Raw genomic sequence first — 12,500 nt, 5'->3', positions numbered from 1 at the left:
GAATCGAGATAACTACCTATTTATCGATATATACAAAATTATACAGGTATTTTTTTAATACAGCAAAAAATCGATTACACACTAAAAAGGTTAAAATATACGAACTGAGATATCTATCAGTTATCTATCCATACAAATGCATAGTTATTTCCCTTGACCTCCTCTAACTACTTCCTGGTGAACATCAGTCTTTGGAAGCTTGAATTTCAAGTCAATGGCCCTTGTGGGCTTGTTCCATATGAACAATTTTCACCTTCTGAATAATAATAATAATAATAATAATAATAATAATAATAATAATAATAATAATAATAATAATAATAATAATAATAATAATAATAAATCGACAAACTAAAAATTATAAAAAAAAATCTAATTGAATAAACATTCTCGAATAATATACTAGAGAGAGAGAGAGAGAGAGAGAGAGAGAGAGAGAGAGAGAGAGAGAGAGAGAGAGAGAGAGAGAGAGAGCGAGCTGATATGGCAATGATTTAATGTTAATGGAATAGTGTGTACACGATTATTATATAATAAAATCTTACCGTTTAGCCTTCACATGCATTAAAAAGGTCCCCTTACAAATATGTGTATGTATGTATAACTCAATGAGAAGTACCTTTTTCAGGCCTTTTTAGGCTCGTCCTTAGGGCTTTCCTAACAACCACCACTACACCACAACAACAAAGTAGTTTGCAGGCTTACTCCCCCGAGTTAGCGAAAAATCCACATGGGGTGACTGGGGGGAGTAAAGGAATGAATGCATGAATGAATGGATGATATTTCAGCGATAATGCACAGCGCTGGAGTGAAGGCTTCCTGGAGGCTATTCAGCCGTAGCCATGATAATATGCATGGTTTATTCAAAATTCAAACAGGCAAGCAAATAGCCTACTTAAGTTAAAAATGACGCATACCTTTTCCATACATGTAAAAAATAAAAATTAAGTGATTTATAAGTCGCTAACAAAACACCACTTTTCGGTACAGGCCATCCATACATTCTCCCGCTGCTTGCGTAGCCTATGTGAGTTACCTGTCGCGATGAGCACACTCTGGCGCACTGCTAATAGCTAAAGAATACTTTGTGTGAGGCTATAATAGTAAACATCTTCCTTTCTGCCACTTTTTAAACTAGCAGGCTATGGGCCAATATTTTAGGCAAGGAGGAAGACAATCCCTTTCTTGCCACTACACTTCCTCAAAATGTATGACCTACCATCTGAGTGGGGACTGTTTAAAACAATATTATTTAAAATGCATGAAGCACCTGGTCTTTTAATGGTTATTTAAAATCCCCGTAGGGAGGTAGTGCCGGCAGTGCACCTCATTCGGTGCAATGTATCCATTACTTAAGGTTCTTTCCAGCGTCCCTTCGAGCCCTAGCTGCAACTACTTACATTCCTTTTACTGTACCTCCTTTCATATTCTCTTTCTTCCATCTTACTGTTCACCCTCTCCTAACAATTGTTTCACAGTGCAACTTCGAGTTTTTCCTCCTGTTACACCTTTCAAACCTTTTGTGACAATTTCCGTTTTAGCGCTGAATGGCCTTAGTTGCCCCAGTGCTTGGCATAATGCTAAAAATCTATATCTCTATATTATTTCAAATGGCTTCTCCCGCTCTACTATCCGCTACCTCTTCACCGCGAGTTTCCAAACGAAAAGGGACCCAGCTGGGGTTAAGGACATGAAGATGGAAATCTATATACACCGTGAATCCTGCAACGAAATCCCATCAGTTTTGCCACCTTGCTGTTCCGCTTCACGGTATGCAATAAAAAATTCGTTCGCCGCATTTACTTTTATACTTCTGCAATCTTTATAAGGAATACCTATTTGCGCAAGAATAGAATACTAAAGGGGCGAAAACTAAGTCTCCTTGAGAACTAGTGTGTTTGAATAAGCCTTGACTACGTAAGTCTAAAAGGAAGATGAAAATAGAAAGGACTTACATCTCAACAACCGGACTAATCTCGAAAAAAACAGGACACACAAGGAGGAGTTGGCAGTATTTTGCAAAACAATGAACGAAATAATAATGAGGTTATGTAGTGCAGAACAATGAGGAATAAAGTGTCTCACCTCTTTCTACCAACATCAAATAGCACATTTAGTAGAGAAAGGAGCGCACATTACAAATGAGAAAGTTCCTAGATCACACAAATCGATTTCTTTATAAATTTAACCATATATGGCTAGAAATAAAACATAAGTCACTCGAGCAATAGCTAGACAATGTATTCCACGAAAACTTAATTAACAAAAGTTAAATGAGTTACATGACAAAGAAAAAATACAGATTATTCAAGCTATATCTGTCTCGTGAATTCTTTCATGATATATTCTACGTAAATCGGTATTTTTCGCGTAAATAAGGTTAAAAGTATCCAGCTATATTAATACGTAAAACATCAAGCCCATTTTTACATTACATTTTAGCCCGTATTTAACAAAACATTGGGGCTACTCATCAAGATTTATTACATTTCATTACTCATAAAGGTGTGACATACAAAAGGAACGAAATGTCTCCTTTACAAATTACGTGTCAATTGAATTTCTATGCTAATCTAGCTTTACTGCCAACATTAAGAGTAATAAAAATCATAAAATAATAAAAATAAATAATAGACAAATATATAAAAAATAATATAAAAATAGATAAAAAAAAATAAAAATAATAAAAATAATAAAAAAAATAATAACAATAAAAATAAAAATAAAAATAATAATAATAAAAATAATAATAATAATGAATAATAATAATAATAATAATAATAATAAAAACAAAAAATAATAAAAAAATAATAAAAACAATAAAAAATAATAATAAAACGAAAAATAATAAAAATAATAAAAATATAACAATCAAAATAAAAAAATAATAATAATAATAATAATAAAATAATAATAATAATAATAATACTATAAAAATAATAATAATAATAATACAAAAATTAAAAATAAAAAAATAAAAATAAAAATATCAATAATAATAATAATAATAATAATAATATAATAATAATAATAATAATAATAATAATAATAATAATAATAATAATAATAATAATAATAATATAATAATAAATATAACCTAATAATCAATAATAACAATAACAATAATAATAATAAAATATAATAACAATAACAATAATAATAATAATAATAATAATAATAATAATAATAATAATAATAATAATGGGAATAATGGAAGGAGGGGATATAAAATACCAAGAGATGAAGGACACGTTCAGGAAAGAATATATGCAGAGACTCAAGGCGATACTCAAGTCAAAACTCAAGCGCCGGAAATATGATAAAAAGCCATAAACACATGGGCAGTGCCAGTAATCAGATACAGCGCAGGAATAGTGGAATGGACGAAGGCAGAACTCCGCAGCATAGATCAGAAAACCAGGAAACATATGACAATACACAAAGCACTACACCCAAGAGCAAATACGGACAGGCTATACATAACACGAAAGGAAGGAGGGAGAGGACTACTAAGTATAGAGGACTGCGTCAACACCGAGAGCAGAGCACTGGGGCAATATCTGAAAACCAGTGAAGACGAGTGGCTAAAGAGTGCATGGGAAGAAGGACTAATAAAAGTAGACGAAGACCCAGAAATATACAGAGACAGGAGAATGACAGACAGAACAGAGGACTGGCACAACAAACCAATGCACGGACAATACATGAGACAGACTAAAGAACTAGCCAGCGATGACACATGGCAATGGCTACAGAGGGGAGAGCTAAAGAAGGAAACTGAAGGAATGATAACAGCGGCACAAGATCAGGCCCTAAGAACCAGATATGTCCAAAGAACGATAGATGGAAATAACATCTCTCCCATATGTAGGAAGTGCAATACGAAAAATGAAACCATAAACCACATAGCAAGCGTATGCCCGGCACTTGCACAGAGCCAGTACAAAAAGAGGCATGATTCAGTAGCAAAAGCCCTCCACTGGAGCCTGTGCAAGAAACATCAGCTACCTTGCAGTAATAAGTGGTACGAGCACCAACCTGAGGGAGTGATAGAAAACGATCACGCAAAGATCCTCTGGGACTATGGTATCAGGACGGATAGGGTGATACGTGCAAACAGACCAGACGTGACGTTGATTGACAAAGTCAAGAAGAAAGTATCACTCATTGATGTCGCAATACCATGGGACACCAGAGTTGAAGAGAAAGAGAGGGAAAAAATGGATAAGTATCAAGATCTGAAAATAGAAATAAGAAGGATATGGGATATGCCAGTGGAAATCGTACCCATAATCATAGGAGCACTAGGCACGATCCCAAGATCCCTGAAAAGGAATCTAGAAAAACTAGAGGCTGAAGTAGCTCCGTGCCTCATGCAGAAGAGTGTGATCCTAGAAACGGCACACATAGTTAGAAAAGTGATGGACTCCTAAGGAGGCAGGATGCAACCCGGAACCCCACACTATAAATACCACCCAGTCGAATTGGAGGACTGTGATAGAGCAAAAAAAAAAAAAAAAAAAAAAAAAAAAAAAAAAAAAAAAAAAAAAAAAAAAAAAAAAAAAAAAAAAAAAAAAAAAAAAAAAAAAAAAAAAAAAAAAAAAAACAAAAAAAAAAAAAAAAAAAAAAAAAAAAAAAAAAAAAAAAAAAAAAAAAAAAAAAAAAAATAGCAGCAAAGATACTGTGGACTTTCTAAATAAGCGTGACTTCATTACAGTGAGACAACAATGCCTCGTTAGTTTATCGTGAAAAGGAGGTTTAGGCAGGGCCAAGCACCAGCCATCTTTATGGGTATTTAGTCAGCAATCGAAAATCAATATCCCATTTCAGGTGGTAACTGAATCTGGCCGGGTTCTCAATGTAAAATGAGAGGTACCCTTTCGCCATCTATCCATACAATATGGGCTAAAGATGGTATGTGCCGTGGCCCAAATTTCAAAGTGAGGATTTAAAGACGCATTCATCTGAGCATCCTATCTAATAAATGTGCTGGATCAGAATGAAATGAAAATGAAGAAAGTTGAAGCTGTTCAGATGAACTGTTAGGGTTGTATGAGGCGAAACAAGGAAAGAAAGGCCGATAAAAAAAGTGGATACTGTCTATGTACTTGTGGTAAAAAAAAATATAAGCTGAAATTCATTTTAGCTCAACAGTTTCAGCCTCCACCAGTTTCAGCCTCCACCGGCCCTTATCGAAAGCTGTGTGTATGTACAGAGTTCGATGCGCTGTTTATGAGCTTTCTGTGTTTGTGTACGAAGCAACTAATATTGTGGAAATTCTCTGCACAGTCGGTACATCAAAAATTAAAGCAGTAAGTTCATATATCATATATATATAATATATATAATATATAAATATCTATTAACTATATAGTAATAATTAAGTAGAGAGAGAGGAGAGAGAGAGGGAGAGAGAGAGAGAGAGAGGAGGGGATGAGAGAAACGACGGCAGGAGAGAGAGCGAGAGAGAAAAGAGAGAGAAGGAGAGAGAGAGAGGTTTATATATATACATGTATAAATTTGTATGTATATAATAATATATATACAGACATGATTGCCTTTAGCTAAAACTGAAACGACGCCTTTAAAATTATAAAAACTGTACTGTTGCAAAATGTGGAATGTTAGAACAAAACCTGATGACCAGGAACTGGAAGTTGTAGTGAAGGCACAAAGAAAGATGACCTGACTGAATTTGGTAACTATACAGGTACTAAACGTAACATCGATTATTGTAAAATTATTCAAGTATGCTTTTACTCAACATGCTGGAAGAAGAAACTAATGAAATGCTTAAGGATGAATACGTTGCTATTGCTGCACAGATCAGATATCTGTGTTCAGACATTGTGCAGCAGTGCATAGAATTTAAAAATCCCCTTTGATGGCTGCGGTTGACAGCTTCCGCAGGCCAATGCTATGAAAGATCCTCCTTGCTATCGTGTTTCTGCTAAATATGAAAAATTGCAACTGTCCATGAACGAAGTTTGAACGCGGTTAATGTTGACGGGGTCTTGTCATAAGAACTGGAGGTAAATAGTGGTGTGCTACAAGGGTATGGTATTTCCCTCTGATTTTTGTTTTCGTAGATATTATAATTCTAAAATAAGTGGTAAGAGGATTAACTACAAAATTTGACAGACTCAGAATATGGAGATAACGATGTTTTAATCATCAAAAATAAAATTTATAAGGCTCTCTGAGCAGCATGCATCCTTTATCTAGAGAGATAGGTTTAACAAATATATAGAAACAAAGTTAATAAGGACAGAGTATGCACGATGCGATGAAATACATAACCTGATATGGACAGGTTTAACGAGCCTGATCAGATCTTTCAAAGACGTAATACTGATATATATTCAATACAGGTTCTCTTGGCTTGTAATATAGCGAGACTTAAAAACTAATCAAACATCGGGTAGATTAGATATTTGGAATCAAACAATGATGGTGAATATGAGAACAGCCCTAAGAAGTATATCGGGAGTCAGAAGGCAGGATAAAAGTAGCAAGGGCAGGGAGATTTTAGTACGTGATAATGTCAGCTGGGCTAATGTGGGCACCAAAGCGGTTGGAAACCCAAAGCCACTTGAAGAACACCTTCCAAAAGGGAGAGAACCGATAGTGGAATTTCACAAAGGCTCTTGGCATTGGAGGCAATGATAATGACAAACATATACGTACATACATTTATATATATAAATGTATTATTATATATCTCTTTGGTAGGTCAGTCATTACAGCCTTGGTCTACCACTTGGGAGATGGAGGTTTGTTCCCAATGTGACATTCCCATTTTTTAATTAATGAATCAGGGATGACCCCATTGTAAAAGGGATTCAAAACCAACACTTCATAGACTTGCCCATAAAGCCAATCAGATGCTCATCAAACTTCTAGACAAACGGCGCCTTTTACTTCTATGCTGCATGTCCTCCTCCCTTTCTCCACATGACCAAAAATCTCCTAAACACTGATCCATCCTTGTCCCTAGAACTTTCTTGCCGCCTCTACATAACTCCACATTTCGCAACCTTTAAATTATTCTTACACATCACATACTAAACAATCTTGTCACCTCAAGCTTCAATTCTTTTTTTTTTTATACGCACTCAACATCCGCACCTTACTTCCAATAAAGAAGAGTTGTCTCAACAACACCTTCTTGCATTACTACTTTGGCTTTCATAAACTAAAAAAATATCTTTCCAATCTTTTGAACACAAACCATGATAGTACCTTCTTTTCTTGGGCTATTCTGTGATCTAGCCCCCCCCCCCCCCCCCCCCGCCCCCCCCCCCCCCCCCCTTCTATATTTGCACCCAAATATCATACTGCTACATCTTCGTATCTCATTTGCTCTTGTGCTGATCTACTTCCAGCTTTCTCCTCTTGCCAACTCTTTCCCTTGTTTCTGCAGTCACTCTTCATCACCAATCAGTACTGCATCATCTAGAAACACCAATCACAACACACTCCATTCACAGCCCACTTCCATATACCACAGCTTTACACCTACATCTAACGACTAACATCTTTTCTGTAACTTTTAAGTGTAACTCAATCTATAGGATATTAAGAGCCATGCATACATAACCCACACTTTTCTCAGATCCAAATTTATGGCAAATATATTCAGTCACCCTCAACATACTATCTATTCTACGCATATACATCCTCAATACACTCCACATTTCATTTCTATCAAAGTTTCTCTTTCATTTCTATCACCCATGTTAATATATGCCACGTACAGTTTTAATATTTTTAATCTTCTGGCATAAGTTTCTTAATCAACTCTTGATCAGTACACCCATCCTCGTATATACCTTCAGCATTCCTCTGTTACCATGCCTTCTGTTCTATGTCTTAACTTCATTAAACTTATATCTTATAATTTCCCTGGTTAATTAGGTAACACTACGTCTTGTATTTCTTATAAGAGATTTATACCTTTGTATAAGGAACAATTATTCCTTTCACGTACTGTTTGTTTGTTTGTTTGTATGGCGTTTTTACGTTGCTTTCACGTACTGGTTCATAACTGCCTTACATATCTTGAGCAGGCACTCAATCACACATTTAACCTCTGCGCTGCAAAATCTAATCTTCTATCACGCAAGTCCTGGTCTTATTCCATCTCTCAACTATTACCTGGTCTCCTTGCACTGGCGAAAGTATCTTTATCTAACCTAATGTTCTTGCTTACATTTACCCACAGAATATCTTAACTTGTTTTCCTTTTATTTCTCTCTCTCTCTCTCATACACACACCACCACACACACACAACAACCACACACACACCACACACCACACACACCACACACACACACACACCACAGAGAGAGAGAGAGAGAGAGAAGAAGAAGAGAGACGAGAAAAAGAGAGAGAGAGAGAGAGAGAGAGAGAGAGAGAGAGAACGTAAGACTTGAACTTCAATAATCACTACCAGTGAGAAAAAAACTTTTAAAATTGAATAAAAATCATAACTATTTGCAACCCTTATAAGGCATAGCATGAAAAAAAAAGAGTAACATTAAACAAATATAATATAAACCGTGGTAGTAAATTCACACTTGACAATTCCTAATGGTCAACGAATTTTTTTTTAATGTGAGTACACTAAATAACCGTTGAATATAATGCTGAATATAATGCAGCAAATGGGCCAAACCCTCATCATTAACCGCAATGCGTTTTACCAGCCATTAAATATTTACTTCATAAGAAAAAGACAACACAGCAGCTATCGTTCTCCCCTCCACAATAAATAACGCTACCTACGACGCAACTATCCGCCGGCCGACAGGATTTGATGACCGTTCGACTCGGCACAGCCGGTAATTTATGGGGTCTTGTTGCTTTAAACACAGTGACTCAGAAATTCGGTGTTCTGTCCTATTAAATATTGTTTTAATATATTTAAAATCGTGCATTATTAAACTCAAGCACATAGTGCTTAAAAATTAATGAGTACATTGCATGGACTCTAAAAACTTAATAAGTTACTGTTAACAAAATCAGGGCAAAACAACATGAGCTCTAGCCTGAGGTGTCTCATTCCAACTTGCCCGAACGCACGCCTCAAGGAAGGAATAAAACGAACAAAGGGAAATGTTTAGACTAACTGTAAGTTAGTCCTATATAGCTTTATAAGGTACCTCTTTGGAAAACACCAACCAACGCTAGCACAGTCTCCTCATTCCGATTCCTTGACCAGAAGACAGCAGACACAGCTCCAAAATTTATCATGGAAAACCAATGAAAGAAATCTACGACGGTGACATTGCCTTCAAGATTATGTAATTTATGCAACCAAATGTGTTTGAGGTAGTATTCGAGTATAATAGTGAAAGACAAACCCGTACATCATGATACGCGGAAACTTTACAGATGACAAAAGAACTAGAGCATAAAATCCCGATACAGCAATCATACATATGATACTGACAGGGCCTGGAAGTGGGAGAGAGGAGGTGTGGAGCAGTAGTTTGAAAACATAGACCAATGAAACACTGGGGGCGGGCGATGGCTGGCCGAATTCTGCAAACAAAGCGAACTGATGAATTGTACGTGTATAAAGGGAGACGCCTACGCTGAAGAATTCAGGAGAAAACAGAAAGGCTGAAGTTGAAATGGTATACTGTGGAAAATATTGAATGAGGTTTATAGTTCTGAACGGGGTTATAAAACAGCGGAAAATGTCCAAGTACGAGAAACAAGTAGTACTACATAAAAAGAACAAATATAAGTAATGGATAAAAAGGGTAACTATCAATGTCCTAATAATTTATTTACACACAATTTGTAAGATGGAAAATAACCAGACAAATGTGCAACAACAGCTAAATATATTATGAATTGAAAATAGCTTGATAGAGTAGCATAATATTATTGAACTTCAAGAGAACATGCTGAGAATACTGAAATTTAGGGTGGAGAGGAAATGAGAGTCTATGTAACCAGCACAAAGCTTCGTTTCGGAAGAGAAGAGAGTCAAGTAAATAATGAGTCACATGAAAGATGCAGTGGGTCGAATGGAGTATTTACCGGTCTGCTTTGTGAATTTCACGGTACCTGACAAGAGTAAACTTGATGATACTGATGACACCTCCGCGACTTCGGTGCAGATTGTAGAGTCATGCCATGGAACGAACATAAATCCATCTAAGATTAAAAGGGTTGGAGGCAGGGATGTTGACTTGCCCCTGTGCTTTATTTGCACCCAAAAACTTAAGAAAAGGAAGGTTACAGAAGTTTCAGAAGAAATCGGAATAATAAGGCAGTTTCTACTCTGCAAACAATCAATATACCTTATGCAGCATGGAAAATCGTATATGCTAACTATGGAACTATAGGAAAAAATGTGACCATCTGTTCTTCTAATGCTGATTCCACTTCAACTGCAATACTTGTTCTACCAATGGGCAAAGGTCTCAAGAACTATACTGTGTACTACACCTCAGCATTTCGTCCTCGCTGGAGTCGCCAGATTTCAAGTCGACAGATACTATAAGGAACAAAGTCACAAAAACAGGGACAATATATTTGATTAGTACTTTAAGCAATTCCCTTCGGAATAGGGAATTTTCTACATTCGTCAATATTTTCTGAATAAATGAACCCTACGCGCCAAAACCTCATACCTCGCACCTTTTGAAGGATAAGACTCATTTTCAGTACCTAAGCGCAGTTCCGTCTCTTTGCCATAAAAATTAAGTATTCGAGAATGAAGTGTGAAGTAAGATTCAATAGAAATTTATACCCGACTTGAAAATGGAAGAGAAACATGACTGAACGAATCAGAGGAAGAAAACTCACTGTTTATGGCTAATGAGAGGAATGGTGACCCTCCCCCAAAAAAACAAGTTACGGAATAAGGAGTTAAAGGGACTGGAACAATCTGGTAAAAGACGAAATTGAGGCATAACTCAAGGAAAGAAACAAAAGACTGCAATTATTTATGTAACTCAGGCTATCAAACCAAGCACTTGGGCACTTTCGGCAAATCAGTGCTTTTATATGGTGGCAACGGAAGCACAGAATTAGCCATGAAGTAACAAAAGACGAAAATTTTTTCCTACAATAAACTACAGCTTTTTTTAGCCATTAGTGGTAACGTTACAGTTCGTACAGTGAACTTACATACTATCTTAAGATATAAAAACTGTTGGTTATGTCCAGCTCACACAATATTGATTCTAGATCGCGCACGTAGTAAAGGCCGAAAATTTTATCATTACGATGCCTTTACGACACAATCACGATCGAGTCGCCAAGAACGCCCTGAACTGTAGCCCCGTAACTTCGCGATATGTGTCACGTGATGGCAGATGCACAACACCACCCGACACTGACGCAATGGCACCGCCATAACTCGCAATTGCATGCGCCATTCATTTACAGCATACGCCACCACTTAGAGTGCGGTCACGATTCTTGACGATTTGGCCGTAATAGCACCGTAATGGCGTCAAAATTCGGCAGTTACAACGTGCACAGCCTAAACTCATAACTGTGGGACAGAGCCGCTGACAATTATTTTGTCTTTGGCCCAAGAACTGCGATTGTGCGCAGCCTTGAATTGCCAATGTGTGAGTCAGGCATTATCAATCTAACCCACCTCTTTACATATCCCTAAAATTACGGGATTTTCGTCTGGATTACTAAAGGAAAAACTGTTTTAGCTAAAGTCGTCAATTTATAGCCTAAAATAAACTACTCAAATGAATGAAATCCAATGAAATATTTTCATATAATTTATAGTCAATGTATCTCACCATCTATAACCTAAAACATTAGGTCACGAGTAAAGATAAGTCACCTTATCAAGGAAGAGAAAAATCCCGAGCAGATGTATTTGTTCAAAAGAGGTCTATTCCCAACCCTTTATACCTGTCTGCAGGGAACCTGCATGCCTGACGTGAACTGGTGACTAAGTATGCTTAAAACCCAGGTAAACTGTTCAAATTTCATTAATATACACTAAACAATCACACCAACATTTGCTGTACAATTATTTGGATATCGGTGGCTAATTCCAAAACAATGATAAAATTTGATAATTTGTAACTCACGGAATGCAGTTTTCAGATACAATATCCACACAGCCTCACAAACCTTTGGCCTTCGATCTTCTAAAGAAACCATATCCGAGAAAGAACTTACCTGAAAAAAGAAGAAGTTATTATTTTACAAACATTAAAAACAACAAAATTTTAAAAAATACTACAGCTTCTAATAAGTATATATTCTTATGGAATGAACCAAAGGCCCATGTACTCAAATAATAAGCAATTCAAAATTTTCTGAACTGTAAATAAAAAAAATCAAACAAGACTTTAATGCATAGGCCAAAACATGAAGCAATGGAAGTACTGGCAAAATAAATTAATGAACCGCTAAATCAGCGTCCAGGAGATGCAAAAAAAAAAAAAAAAAAAAAAAAAAAAACATCTCTTATCTCACGACCAATGTGACGAACCTAGAGACTGGT

General features: G+C 36.2%; 1 protein-coding gene across 2 annotated transcripts in view; it reads right to left on the bottom strand.

Moving 5' to 3' along the window:
- The window catches only part of LOC135225756 (ras-related C3 botulinum toxin substrate 1), a 266,130-nt gene that overhangs the window by 42,308 nt on the left and 211,322 nt on the right, over nucleotides 1–12,500 (bottom strand). Inside the window, exon 1 of one of the 2 annotated variants that reach the window (XM_064265202.1) lies at nucleotides 12,082–12,103. The exons of the other annotated variant lie outside the window; for it this stretch is intronic. The gene's annotated coding sequence lies outside the window, so the exon portion shown is untranslated. Of the gene's footprint in view, nucleotides 1–12,081; nucleotides 12,104–12,500 lie in introns of those variants that run through there. 2 annotated transcript variants of the gene reach the window in all.

Source organism: Macrobrachium nipponense, chromosome 13 (genome assembly GCF_015104395.2).
Source record: "Macrobrachium nipponense isolate FS-2020 chromosome 13, ASM1510439v2, whole genome shotgun sequence".
Classification (NCBI taxonomy): Eukaryota; Metazoa; Arthropoda; class Malacostraca; order Decapoda; family Palaemonidae; genus Macrobrachium; species Macrobrachium nipponense.
This window is presented reverse-complemented; position numbering and strand designations above follow the sequence as displayed.